Source organism: Aotus nancymaae, unplaced genomic scaffold (assembly GCF_030222135.1).
Source record: "Aotus nancymaae isolate 86718 unplaced genomic scaffold, 86718_ANA_hifiasm-v0.15.2.pri h1tg000012l, whole genome shotgun sequence".
NCBI classification, from domain to species: domain Eukaryota; kingdom Metazoa; phylum Chordata; class Mammalia; order Primates; family Aotidae; genus Aotus; species Aotus nancymaae.
The window spans coordinates 31,523,659-31,537,220 of NW_026988423.1; the positions used below are offsets into that span (position 1 = coordinate 31,523,659).

At 37.4% G+C, this 13,562-nt stretch overlaps 1 long non-coding RNA gene across 1 annotated transcript in view; it reads left to right on the top strand.

The window, feature by feature from the left end:
* The window catches only part of LOC105729738 (uncharacterized), a 40,032-nt gene extending 27,608 nt beyond the window's left edge, over window positions 1-12,424 (top strand). Inside the window, exons 2-3 of the long non-coding RNA XR_001110292.2 lie at window positions 9,567-9,741; window positions 10,411-12,424. This is a non-coding gene — a long non-coding RNA (uncharacterized LOC105729738). The remainder of the gene's footprint in view (window positions 1-9,566; window positions 9,742-10,410) is intronic.
* The last annotated feature ends 1,138 nt before the right edge of the window (window positions 12,425-13,562 follow it).

Consider the following 13,562-nt stretch of genomic DNA (forward strand, 5'->3'; position numbering starts at 1 on the left):
GGTTCAATTCAACAAGAAGATGTAACTATTCCAAATATATATGTACCCAACATTGGAGCACCCAGATTTATTTTTTAAAAGTACAAAAACCTGGTTCTTTTAAAAGGTAAATAAAACTGATAGACCATTAGCATGATTAACCAAGGAAAGAAGAGAGAAGAACCAAATAAGCTCAATTAGAAATGAAATAAAGGATATTACTACTGATAACAGAGAAATACAAAAGATTATTCAAGGCTACTATGAGCGTCTTTATGTGCATAAACTAGAAAACCTAGAGGAGATGGATAAATTCCTGGAAACATACAATCCTCCTAGATTAAACCAGGAAGATGTAGAATCTCTGAACAGACCGATAACAAGCAGCAATATTGAAATGGTAATTGAAAAACTGCCAACAAAAGAAGTCCAGGACAAGATGGATTCACAGTTAAATTCTATCAGACATTCAAAGAAGAATTAGTACCAATACTATTGACACTATTCCACAGGATAGAGAAACCCAGGGAAGAACATAGCAAAAAAAGAAAACTACAGACCAATATCTCTGAAAAACATACATGCAAAAATCTTCAACAAAATACCAGCTAACTTAATCCAATAGCATATCAAAAAAGACAATCCACCACGATCAAGTGGGTTTCATACCAGGGATGCAGGGATGGTTTAGCATTTGCAAGTGAATAAATATGATATACCATATAAACAGAATTAAAAACAAAAATCACATGATTATCTCAATAGATGCAAAAAAAAAAAAAAAAAGAATCTGACAAATCAGCATAGAAGGGACATATCTTAAGGTAATAAAAGACATCTATGACAAACCCACAGTCAACATTATACTGAACAGAAAAAAGTTGAAAGCATTCCACCTGAGAGCTGGAACAAGACAAGGATGCTCACTTTCACCATTCTATTCAACATACTACTGTAAGTCTTAGCCACAGCAATCAGACAAGAGAATAAAATAAAGGGCATCCAAATCAGTAAAGAAAAAGTCAAATTGTCACTGTTTTGCTGATGATATGATTGTATACTTAGAAAATCCTAAAGACTCATCCATAAAGCTTCTAGAACTGGTAAATGAATTCAGCAAAGTTTCAGGATACAAAATTAATATACATAAATCAGTAGCTCTGCTGTACCTCAGTAATAACCAACCTGAGAATCAAATCAAGAACTCAACTCCTTTTATAATAGCTGCAAATATATATATATATATATATGGAATATACCTGACTAAGAAGGTGAAAGACCTCTAGAAGGAATATTACAAAACACTGCTGAAAGAAATCATAGATAACACAAACAAATGGAAACACATCCCATGCTCATGGATAGATAGAATTAATACTGCGAAAAGGACCATACTGCCAAAAGCAATCTACAAATTCAATGCAATTCCCATCACAATACCACCATCATTCTTCACATCACCAGAAAAAAAATCCTAAAATTTATATGGAACCAAAAAGGATCCTGCATAGCCAAAGCAAGGCTAAAAAAAAGAACAAAATCTGGAGGCATCACATTACCAGACTCCAAACTCTACTATAAGGCCATAGTCACCAAAACAGCATGATACTGGTATAGAAATAGGCACATAGACCAAAGGAACAGAATAGAGAACCCAGAAATAAATCCAAACACTTACAGTCAACTGATCTTTGACAAAGCAAATAAAAACATAAAGTAGGGAAAGGACACCGTATTCAACAAATGGTACTCGGATAACTGGAAAGCAGCATATAGAAGAATAAAACTCACCTTATACAATAATCAGCTCAAGCTGGATCAAAGACTTAAATCTAAGACCTGAACCCATAAAAATTCTAGAAGATAACATCAGAAAAACCCTTCTAGACATTGGCTTAGGTAAAGACTTCATGACCAAGGACACAAAAGCAAATGCAATAACAACAAATATAAACAGATGGGACTTAATTAAACTAAAAAGCTTCTGCACAGCAAAAACATCAACAGATTTAACAGACAACCAAAAGAGTGGGAGAAAATCTTCACAAACTATACACTCAGCAAAGGACTAATTTTCAGAATCTACAAAGAACTCAAGTAAATTAGCAAAAAGAAAACAACCCTGTGAAAAAGTAGATGAAGGACATAAATACACAAGTTTCAAAAGAAGATATGCAAATGGCCAAGAAGCATATGGAAAATTCTCAACATCACTAATTAAAAGGGAAATGCAAACCAAAACTACAATGCAACACCATTTCACTCCTGCAATAATGGCCGTAATAAAAAAATTAAAAAATAAAAGATGTTGGTGTGGATGTGGTGAAAAGGAAACACTTTTACACTGTTGGTGGCAAAGTAAACTAGTATAACCACTATGGAAAACAGTGTGGAGATTCCTTAAAGAACTAAAACTAGATCTATCATTTGATCCAGCAAACTTACTACTAGGTATCTACCCAGAGAAAAAGAAGTCATTATATGAAAAAGATACTTGCACATGCATGTTTATAGCAGCACAATTTGCAATTGCAAAAATATGGAACCAGCCCTAAGGCCCATCAATCAAAGTGTGGATGAAGAAAATGTGGTACATATGTGTAACACACACACACACACACACACACAACCATGGAATACTACTCAGCCATAAAAAGGAACAAAATAATGGCATTCACAGCAACATGGATGGAATTAAAGACTATTATTTTAAGTGAAGTAACTCAGGAATGGAAAACCAAATATTGTATGTTCTCACTCATAATTGGAAGCTAAGCTATGAGGATGGGAAGACATAAGAATGACATGATGGACTTTGGGGACTTCAGGGAAAGGGTGGGTTGGGGGTAAGGAATAAAAGACTACATACTGGGTACAGTATACACTGTGTGGGTGATGGGTGCACCAAAATCTCAGAAATCACCACTAAATAACTTATTCATGCAACCAAACACCACCTGTTCCCCCAAAACTATTGAAATGAAAAATAAATTTAAAAAACCTCCTAGACCTACAAAAGGACTTAGATAACCACACAATAATAGCAGGAGACTTCAACATCCTGCTGACAGCATTAGACAGATTATTGAGCCAAAAAACTAACAAAGAAATTCTAGACTTAAACTTGACACTTGACCAGTTGAATGTTATTGACACCTACAGAATACTCCACCCATCAACCACAGAATATATATTCCTCTCATCTGCACACAGAACATACTGCAAGGTTGACCACATGCTTGGCCATAAAGCAGTCTCAATAAATAAAAAAAAAATCACACCAACTCTACTCTTGCACCACAGTGGAATAAAAATAGAAACCAATACCAAGAATATCTTTCAAAACTGTACAATTATCTGGAAATTAAATAACTTGCTCCTGAATGACTTTTGAGTAAACAATGAAATTAAGACAGAAATTTAAAAAATGTATTTGAAATAAATAAAAACAGAGACACAACATATCAAAATCTCTGGGATGCAGTAAAAGTAGTTGAGAGGAAAGTTTATAGCACTAAATGCCTACTTCAAAAAGCTAGAAAAATCTCAAATTAACAATCTAACATCACACCCAGAGAAACTAGAAAAACAAGAACAAACTAACCCCAAAGCTAGTAAAGAAAATTAATAAAACCAAAAGTTTTTTTTCTGTTGTTTGTTTGTGTTTTGTAAAGATAAACCAAACCACTAGACCAATAGTTGGATTAACAAAGAAAAAAGGCGAAAAGATCCAAATAAGCACAACTGGAAATATAAAGGTGATATTACAACTGATCCCACAGACATACTAAAGATTCTCAGAGAATATGATGAACATCTCTAAGCGCATAGACTAAAAAATCTAGAGGAAATTAATATATTCCTGGAAACACTCATTCTCCCAAGATTGAATTAGTAATAAATGAAAACATTGAACAGATTAACATGGAGTTCCAAAACTGAAGCAATATTTAAAAACCTACCAAGGAAAAGTCTTGGATCAGATGGATTCATATCCTAATTCTACGAGACATAGAAGGAAGAGCTAATACGAATTCTACTACAACTATTCCAAAAAATTGAGGAGGAGGTACTCCACCCTAATTATTTCTATGAAGCTAATAACACCTTGTTACCCAAACCTGGAAAAGTCACAACAAAAAAGAAAACTACAAAATCTCTGCTGAACATAGATGCAGATATCCTCAACAAAATACTAGCAAACTGAATTCGACTGCATACCAAGAAGTTAATTTACCATGATCAAGTAGGCTTTATTCCTGGTATGCAAGTTCAGTTTAATATATGTAAATTGATACGTGTGATTCGGTAAATAAAGAGAATTAAAAACAAAAATCATATGATCATCTCAATAGACATGGAAAAAACTATCAATAAGATCCAGCATCCTTCATGATAAAAATCATCAAGAAATGAGGCATTGAAAGAACATACCTCACAATAATAAGAGCCATCAATGACAAACCCACAGCCAACATCATACTAAATGGGCAAAAACTGGAAGCATTCCCCTTGAGAACTGGAACAAGACAAGGATGCCCACTTTACCACTCCTATTCAACATAGTACTGGAAGTGCTAACCAGAGCACTCAGGCAAAAGAAGAGATAAAAGGCATCCAAATAAGAAAAGAAGAAGTCAAACTATCTCTGCTCATAGATGATATAATCCTATACCTAGAAAATCCTAAAGACTCTGCCAAAAACCTCCAGGAAATAATAAATGACATCAGTAAAGTTTCAGTTTACAAAATCAATGTACAAAAATCAGTAACATTTCTATATGCCAATAACATTCAAGCTGAAAGCCAAATTAAGAAGGCAATCTCATTTACAATAGCCACACAAAAAATAAAGTACCTAGAAATGTAACAAATCAAGGAGATAAAATATCCATAACACTGCTGAAATAAGTCATAGATGACACAGACAAATGGAAAAACATTCCATGTTCATGAATAGGAAGAATTAGTATCATTAAAATGGACATCCTGCCCAAAGCAATATACAAATGCAATTCTATTCCTGTCAAACTACTGATGTTGTTTTTCACAGAACTAGAAAAAAACTATCCTAAAATTCATATGGAGCCAAAAAAGAGCCTGAATAGTCAAAGCAATCCTAAGCAAAAAGAACAAAGCCAGAGGCATCACGTTATTCTACTTCAAACTTTACTGTAAAGCTACAGTAACCAAAACAGCATGATACTGGTACAAAAACAGACCCATGGCCCAGTGAAACTGAATAGGATAGAGAACCTGGAAATAAAGCCACACGCTCACAACAATCTGTTGTTGAAAAAATAAAACAGTAAGATAAAGGGCTCTCTATTCAATAAATGGTGCTGGGATAGCTGGCTAGGCATATATAGAAGAATGAAACTGGACCCTTACTTTCCATCATCTACAAAAATCAACACATGATGGAATAAAGATTTAAATGTAAGAGCTCAAACTATGAGAATCCGAGAAGAAAACCTAGGAAACACCATTCTGGACATTGGCCTTGGGAAACAATTTATGACTAAGTCCTCAAAAGTAATTTCAAACTAAAACAAAATTGATAAGTGGTACCCAATTAAACAAAAGAACTTTTGAACAGCAAGAGAAACTATTAACAGAATAAACATACAACCTAAAGAAAGAGAGAAAATACTTGCAAATTATGCATCTGACAAAGGTCTAACATCCTGAATCTATAAGGAACTTAAACAATTCAACAAGCAAAAAAAAAAAAAAAAAAAAAAAAAAACCAATAACATCATAGAAAAATGGGCAAATTATATGAACAGACATGTCTCAAAAGAAGACATAAAAGTGGCTAACAAACATATTAAAAAATGCTCTACATCACTAATCATCAGAGGGATACAAATCAAAATCATAATGAAATATTATTTCATACCAGTCAGAATGGCTATTATTGAAAAGTCAAGGCCAGGTGCATTGGCTCATGCCTGTAAGTCCAGCACTTTGGGAGGAAGAGGCAGGAAGGTCACTTAAGCCTAGAAGTTCAAGACCAGCCTGGGCAACGTGATGAGACTCCATCTTTAAAAAAAAAAAATTGATAAAAATTGACCAAAAAAAAAAAATAGCCAAGTGTGGTGGCACATACCTACAGTCCAAGCTACACAGGAGGCTGAGACAGGAAACTTACTTGATTCCAGGAGGTCAAGGTTGCAGTGAGCCATGTTCATGCCACTGCACTCAGCCTGGGTGACAGAAGAAGATCTATCTCAAAAAATGATCCACAAACAACAGATTATGGTAAGGCTGTGGAGAAAAGGGAATGCTTATACACTGTTGGTGGGAATGTAAATTAGTTCAGCCATGGTGCAAAGCAGTTTGGAGATTTCTCAAGGAACTTCAAACAGAACTACCATTTGACCCAGCAATCCCATTACTGAGTATACATCCAAAAGAAAACAATTATTTATACCAAAAATAAACATGCACTTATATGTTCATCACCCCACTATTCACAATAGCAAAGTCATGAAATCAACCTAGGTGCCAATCGATGATGCATTGGACAAAGAAAATGTGGTGCATATATACCATGGAATACTATGCAGCCATAAAAAATGAAATCATGTCCTTTGCAGCAACATGGATGCAGCTGGAGGCTATTATCCTAAGTGAATTAATGCAGGAACAGAAAACCAAATATGCATTTTCTCCCTTATAAGAAGGAGCTAAACATTGGGTACCCATGGATATAAATATGGCAACAACAGAAACTGGGGACTATGAGAAGGGGGAGGGCAAGATGGGCAAAAAGTTGAAAGACTAACTACTATGCACAGTACCTGGGTAATGGGATCATTTTTACACCAAACATCAGCATCAGTCAATATGTCCAGGTAACAAACCTGCACATGTACTCACTGAATCTAAAATGAAAGTTGAAAAAACAAGAAAATGATTAGGGTCAGGAAAGGAATAGATAAAATGAGAGCAGAGGGATATAACCTTGATTCCAGCTGGAGATCAGGGATGGCTCCTAGGAGGAGAAGGAATTTGAGCAAAGGATTTGCACCTGTGGAAATGGACACAGCTTTCCAGGTTGAGTAAACCCAAGGGACAATCACACATAATTGGAAACAGTGATATACAGTAAATGACAAGCAATTCAGTCTGGCCAAAACACCTGGACTGGGTGAAGGGAGGGTAAGAGGTGTGATCTGTCTATGTTAGATTGTGAGGAACTCTGAGTGCAAATTAAGGAAGCTTAAATTTTGGACCTGGTGAAACAGGAGACAGAAAGTTTTTGAGACAGATGAGTAAGATAAAGTAGTGCTTTTAGAAGATCACTTTGATAGGGATCTATAAAACAAACGTAGAGAGATGTAGAAGAGTAGAGGCATCAAAAGCAGTTAAGAGGCTATTACAGTAATCCAGATGATGAATAATGAGCGTGTGAATTAGGGTGGTGGCAGAGGTAGCTAAAAGAAATATGAATGACCCAACATTGATGAAGCTCAAAAAGGGAAAGATGATGTTGAAGGGTTGGGACTTGATATGATGGAGATGTCATAACACACACAAGGAACACAGACTGGAAAGCTTATTTCTTTTTTGATTGGTCTAAATGATGAAAGGTGAGTTTAGTTTGGCATGCATTGAGTTTAAAGTACTGGTGGGAGCACATAGATGGAAAATTTCAGCAAATAATTGAACATTTGGCAGTGGCACTCGGGACTGATTTCAGAGCTGAAGTTGATAATCATATTTATAGAGGGGCTAATGGAAGCCTTATAAGTGAATGTTTAGTTGTGGGGAAAGATACAGAGGAAGGATTAAAGGGCAAAAGGCTGGTGGAGTTAAACTTCTATATTCAGGACAAAGGAAAAGAGAGAGGAGAACAAGGAAGTAGAAACACATCTGTGTATTGTCTCCAGTTAGCCTGAGCATGGACACGAACACACACACACACACACACAAATTTAGACGAAAATGCACACATATTAAGATTACTGGTATATTCAATTACACATAGTTGGAAGAAAACCGAAGAGAGTTAGTGTCTCAGTAACCAAGGTGGGGTGAGGAGAGGATGATTGATAGTGTCAAACACAGGTAGAAGAGCAATACATGAAGAGAAACAGCTGGTTTTGTGCATGAAGGTTTGTTTACATGGGCACAAGCATGTGCATGCCTGTAGGTGTTTATCTGAGTGTTTTGAGGGGGAAGGTATTATATAAGTAGGGACTAGAAAAGAAATGGGATGAAGTTGTCAATCAGGTGACAGCAATAAGCAGAATCATCATATATCAGAACAAATAGATATCCAACAAAATGTTTTCTTGTTATTTTGATTCCTTAAACCCTGAACTTGGATTCTGAACCTTGATTTGATTCTGTGTGGTATATTTAGCTAATCTTGCTTCATTTTAGGCCTCTAGTCTTTCAAAAAGTGTGGAATTACTAGGTGACTTGCTTTGCCCCAGTTCTTTCTCATGTCAGTGAGAGCCTTTTAGTAATTAGCCTCTTGATTATGAAATGCATTTTGAGCAAAAGGCTGGTGAGAATAGTTAGCTTGGGTGGGGTTGGCGCTTTATTATCCATTCGAATTGTTCTTTTTAAATAGGATGGACTGGGTTCTGCTTATTTTTCTGGGTTAGGAATCTCCTTACCTAAATATAGTCAAATACACAACTCATATTGAATGTGGAGAGGATTTCATTTGGGACAAGAAACCAAGGCAAAGAATCCTCATTAGCAACAAATAGGAGAATGAACTTAATTCTTCATAGTGTCTCATCATTTTTCTCCATTATATTCCATTTGATTTCATTTCTCTTTCAGGCTCTCATTTCCTTAAAGTTTAGTTAACATTATACTCTCAGAACCAAATCCCAGTGAGGAATGGCTCAGGGGATGTAACTCCAGTCAATACTTAAATGCCACTCCTCCAAAGACGATGAGACAGACAGAGGAGATGATTTGGACTATATGCTGATCATGCACATTTTATTCCCATAATTATTATTTTTCATTTAATAGTTACTGATTGAGGCACACTCCTCTGTGTCTGTAAGAGTCCTCTCTTCCTCCCATTTTTCCTCCTTCCCCTTCCCTTCCCTCCCTCCCCTCACCTTGCCTGCTTTCCTGACTTCCTTCTTTAATTATAAAACAACATGTTAAAGATTCTGGTCTTGAAATCTCATTCCAGTTCATAAAAAAAACTAAATTCAAAGAATCTTGATTTTTTTTCCCCTCTTCAAGGACTTTGTCATGAATTCTTAGCTGATTTCCCTTGTGGCATACCCTGGTCACATGATTGTGTGTGTGTGTGTGTGTGTCTGTGTGTAAGGGATGAAAACAGACCTGTCTTTATGGAACAGGTACAGTATTTCACAGCCAGCTGGCTAGTAATGGAATTCTTCTATCAAAAGCTACTTTTCTGGATCTTGAACAGATTAGCAGATGCACATTCTACACTGAATGCTGATAAGACCAAACCACACACATTTGTGTATCTGTAGATGGTGTGCACATTCACATACACAAGTTTTTATTAAAATGCACACACATCTGTATTACTGCTATATTCACTTCTATATCGTTGAAAATCCTTCCTTTTGAAGGTTCAAAAGATAGCCAGGCAGGAGTTATTTTATAGAATGGAAGTAATATCTAAGGTGCCAAACAATAGTAAGGAAATTAGAAGTCAAGGACTATCTTCCAAATGGAGAAGAAGCTCCATCAACCATGGAAGGAAATTATGGTCATGCTTGCCATCCTGCTCCTTTGGGTATCCAGGTATCCTCTATCAAGAGCACGTGTTTCCCTAGGCCTAGAATGAGACTTTCTTCCATCACTGTAGCCCACTCCATTCTCCAACATAACTCTTTGGCAGCTTAAACTTCAATTATGACTGTAATAATTTGGTTGTGTGGCTATTTCCACCACCTCCTGCCCACTTTGGAAAGGTGTATTTTCAGAAGTTAGGTCCTGGCAGCAGCTTCCTTGAACCATCCGTGTTCAGAGGTGAGGGCTGATTTAGCACTTTCCTGGCTGGACAGTTCCTGGCTCAAGCCTCTGACTTTGCCTTCCCTGCCCTTCCACTCCCTTTCTCTGGGAAGGCTCTAGCCTCAGATGCAAGGATCCCAGTGGCTACAGAGGCCAGTGAATGAGCAATGAGCCTGCTGCAGAGCCTTAACTTCTCATTCTCTCTTCCTCCAGACCAATTAGCCCTTCCACTGCCCCATAGTGAAAAAAAAAAAAAATGGTGCACCTGACCTTGGCATTATGGGAAAGCCCCTGAGGTGTAGATATTAAGTACATATAAAATTTCCTCTTTTAGCATTGTCATGTACTTTTCACAAACATTCATCTCGGGACTTCCCAGAAGACAGACCCACCCCCAATTTTCCTGTCTCTTCTTGTTTCGGTCACTGCTCTCTTACCTTGTCTTCCTTCTCTTCCCAGGATGAAGGGGAGGATTGGGGTCTTGAACAATGAAAGGACAACATGACTGCCAAAAGAATCCATTGTGACTGTAGGCATATTTTCCATCCTTATCCTGCAGGCTTCCTGTCTGTTGTTGGCCCCTGACCAATTTTGCTCCTGGGAAGTCTGAGATGAAACATGATTTGTATAAAATGATGCTCAATCTCACTTATCATCAGGGAAATGTGAGTCAAAACCACAATAAAATATCACCTCATGCTTGTTAGGATGGCTGTTATCAAGTAAACAAGAAAGAAGTGTTGGTGAGTGTAAGAAGAAAAGAACATATTTGCACACTGTTGGTGGGAATATAAGTTGGTAAAGCCATTATAAAAAGAAATATGAAGGATTCTCAAAAAAAATAAAACTGTCAAATGATCCATCAATCCCTATTCTGGACACATACTCAAAGGATATAAAATCAGTATTTCAAAGAGATATCTGCACCCCATATTCATTGCATCATTATTTATAATAGCCAAGATATGGGAGCAATTGAAGTGTCCATCAACAAATGAATAGATAAAGAAATCATGGTACATATATACCATAGAATATTATTCAGACATAAAAAGGAAGGAATTCTTGTCATTTTTGAAGACATTAATGAACCCAGAGGACATCATACTAAGTGAAATAAGCCAGACACAGAAAGGCAAAAACCACAAGATCTCACTCACATGTGGAATCTAAAAAAGTCAAATTCACAGAAGCAGAGAGTAGAATAGTGGTTGTCAGGGTCTTGGGAAAATTGGGAAGATGTTGGTCAAAGGATACAAACTTTAAGTTATAAGATGAACAAGTCCTGGGTCTCTACTATACAGCATGGGTGATGATGGATGTGTTAATTAATTTGATTGTGGCATTCATTACACAATGTATATGTATATCAAATCATCATATTGCACACCTTGGATACATTCAATCTTTATTTATCAATTAAATATTTCAAATTGTTTTTTTAAAAGGAAGGCAAAATGGGCCAAAAGGAGAAACTCCTTTGTGTAGAGTTGATGTCCAGGGTGGAATTTCTAAATTTTTTCTTTAACCTAGAGTCTCTTTTATACTTTTGACTTGCTCATTATTCATAACAGATCTCAGGAACATTCATCACACTGCCTATTGCTAAAAACTCAAACAAATTATTGTTATATGAACAACCCAAGTTAATGCAGTCATTAATGAAAGAACAGAGTTGTCATTAAAAGAGGTCATTTCTATTTTCCCTTGTAATAGTCAGATCATAGCCAGTCACATCTTTAGGGAGGATGAAAATAGGCTGGAGTTCCTTCAGCAAACAGGATGCTGTAGAATAAAATATTCTACATGAGAATAGTTGAAGAAATTGGAATGTCTGGTGCCACCATGTTTATTATGAAGTGTTGAACAGGCTGGTCTTTGGATTAGAGATTGGACTCACTCTCTGTGGCCCTATGGGCAGAGCAGTTTGGGGTGGGCAGGAAGGAAGAGCATCTTAAAGTGACAGATTTAGGCTCAGTGTAAGGAAGGTTTCTAAGAGTTGGAGCTGCTCAGAGGTGAAATATCAGAAACGTGTCCTTCAGGAGCAGTGTCTGAAGCCAGGCCACATGGCCAATAGGGAGAGATAAGTGGGCTGGGTGGCCCTCAGTGCTTTGCTTCCAGTCCTGGGAGTCTTACTGAAATAGCTAATGAGCACTCAACCCAAAGAAGAGACACATGGTTGCCATGTCTTTCCGGGCTCATCTTGCTTATCACAAGTGAGGGCCAAAGCTGGGACTGATATTCCCTGATGTTTCAGGCCCACAGGCAACTAATTCCCAAATCTTTTCTGAGAAAAACACAGAGGGACTGTTTGCCAGACTGCTGGACCAGAATGAGGAAAAAGAAGATACGGCCTAACGGAGAAGTCAGAAAAGCTTCACTTTTCATTAGCTCCACATTCCAAAGTGAGAAATCAATGTGCCTAGCTGCAATTCAAAGCAATTAGTCTTTGTTCTCACACATTCTCAAAGAATGACTTAAAGAAGCCCAAATAAATATTTTCAGAAAAGAGAGTAAATTTGTATTACTTAACCCAAGGAATGCAAACAAGTGTGATTAAAGTGAATACCCATAAATAAAGTAAATACATTACTTAGGAAATGAATTAATTAGTATTTAATTACTATCAATTACTAAAATCACTACAGAATAACTTGTAGAATGGATTGAATCTCTGGCTCCTATTAATAATTTCTATTGCTAATTGTATGCACTTGTATTTTCTTTTCTTTGGGTGCATCTTAGCAGAGCTAATAGGAGGAAGCAACAGCACAGTGAACAATGACAGGGACACTTTTTTTTCTTTGTTCAGTAAAAAACCAACAATCTGCCTGGTTGTCAAAAGCCAAAGCAGGTGAGGAAGGGACACAGGTAGGAAGGTTGTCCTCGTGACACAGGGTGACTCTAGACATTCCCTGGTGAGGGGAAGCAGCTGATGTTTGTGGCAGAGCCCTAAGGTGAGGGGTGTGTGCGTGTGTGTGTGTGTGTGTGTGTGTGTGTAGGGAGGATAAAGGTGGGGACTGGAAGGCTCAATGCCTGAGCTCACTTCCAGCATGCTCTGCAGATCGCATATGTAGACTGGCAGCCGGGCATCTCTACCCTCTTGTCTTGCCAGGTGAGAGAATAGGTTTGACATTTACCTGGAGGACAGAGTACGTCATTTGCTGCCTTGCAGGTGGAGAGAACACATCTGACATCATGCTCCCTAACAGGCAACACACTAGCCAGTGCGAGAAACAGATCCATGCAAATGACAGGCTGAGGGTGAAGAGTACCTTTCCTGGGACCCACTCTTGCTTGCTCACCAGCATTCTCATTTTCCTGTTTATGCACCATCTCCTTTTCCCTTCCCTTACCTCTCTTCCTCTCCCTCATGGACACAGACTCTCAAGCCAGACTTCCCAGGTTTGATTCCAAGCTTCCTCACCTGTAAGACCTTAGGCAAATTACTTATCCTCTGTGAGTCTCAATTTCCTTACCTGTGAAATGGGGAGAATGACAGTACCTACCTCTTGTGATTCTGCTGAGAGCTCAGATCAGTGGGTGACACATAGCAATCTCTGCTTTATTCATTTTCTTGGTATTACCACCACAGATTTCTCTGAGGTGTA